This window comes from Lethenteron reissneri, chromosome 68, assembly GCF_015708825.2.
Source record: "Lethenteron reissneri isolate LAM-NWPU_2019-01 chromosome 68, ASM1570882v1, whole genome shotgun sequence".
NCBI classification, from domain to species: Eukaryota; Metazoa; Chordata; class Hyperoartia; order Petromyzontiformes; family Petromyzontidae; genus Lethenteron; species Lethenteron reissneri.
The window spans coordinates 2,706,452-2,708,178 of NC_083846.1; positions in this window are offsets into that span (position 1 = coordinate 2,706,452).

The window sequence follows — 1,727 nt, forward strand, 5'->3', positions numbered from 1 at the left end:
TGAACGAAGCAAAGTGCCGACTACACCGAGCATCTTCTTGTTTCCAACTGATCGTAACAAAAATGAGAGACACACACAGAGAGAGAGAGGGCACATGACCGATCTCCGCTGTTGTGTCCCGTTGCGAGCCCCCGAGAAGGATGCATGGAGCTGGCTCACATCAATGAGAGGATAGGCTTCAAAGTACGGGAAGACATCAATAATCTAAAACGCAAACGACTCCTGTTATCTGCTGGCAGGATTCCTTTGCGCGGAAATTGGGAATTATCTTTGGCGGAGGATATCATCAAGATTCCATCATCAGCATCGTCGTAGGAGATATTAACTACCTTGCCTGGTATACAGGAGGTCATGAGTTCGATCCCGACCCTGACGCCTGCTGCTATATATTTGGAGTTTGCGTCTCTCATCATCATCACGGTGGCTAGGAGATGTTAACTACCTCGCCTGGTTCACAGGTGGTCGTGAGTTCGATCCCGACCCTGACGCCTGCTGCTGTACATTTGGAGTTTGCGTCTCATCATCATCACGGTGACTAGGAGATGTTAACTACCTCGCCTGGTATACAGGAGGTCGTGGGCTCGATCCCGACCCTGACGCCTGCTGCTGTATATTTAGAGTTTGCGTCTCTCATCATCATCACGGTGGCTAGGAGATGTTAACTACCTCGCCTGGTTCACAGGAGGTCGTGAGTTCGATCCCGACCCTGACGCCTGCTGCTGTATATTTGGAGTTTGCGTCTCTCATCATCATCACGGTGGCTAGGAGATGTTAACTACCTCGCCTGGTACGCAGGAGGTCATGGGTTCGATCCCTGATGCCTGCTGCTGTATATTTGGAGTTTGCGTGTCTCTCTCTCATCATCATCACGGTGGCTAGGAGATGTTACCTAACCTCGCCTGCTACACAGAAGGCCGTGGGTTCGATCCCTGACACCTGCTGCTGTATATTTGGAGTTTTCGTGTCTCTCTCTCCCCGTGGTCGCGTGGATTTTTCTCCGGGTCCTCCGGTTTTTCCCCTCCACATTTAGAACCGACGTCACGCGCTTCGAGTCTTCGGCTGCTGTGAATTTCCACGCGACGATAATGAGCCACTCTCTTTGTCGAGATGTCATCTGTGACGGGCGAGGTAGCTTCTTCAAAAGAGGTGCATAACTCAGTGGGGCCTTACCTGGTTAAAAAATAATAAAAAAGAGTTTATTTTTAGTGATTATGACCTTTCTTATACTTTACACTCCCATCGTGTGTTTTTAAAATCCTTTATATTAAGTTCACTTGCTTGCTTGCTTGCTTACGACCGTGCAAATCTTTCGGTCGTTTTTTAACCCACTTCCCGTGATCCAATCGAGCTGACATTTTGCACACAGACTCGTTATGCATGACAATTTATTTTCGTGAACATTTTTTTCCAAAATGTTACACTTTTTAGGAAAAAATAAATTATATTTAATTACCAATTGCTTAATGGTGGCAGGCAATCATCTGACCCATAGGTGGCAGCCATCTCAAGCCAGAGGACGAGAGGACTCTAGCCGCCACGCATATAAAGGATTTATAGTGAAAAACTTTGTTTTTACGGGTTAATTTTTTTTGTGCGTGCGTTTTGTGCATTGTTGTAACTTTCTGAGCCGCCCCTACCGGACATTGAGATTATTATTTAGATTCTATGTTGCTGCTATAAATGTCCAAAAGACAAGGTGACTTTGTTGAGCTCTCATTCGTGATGGC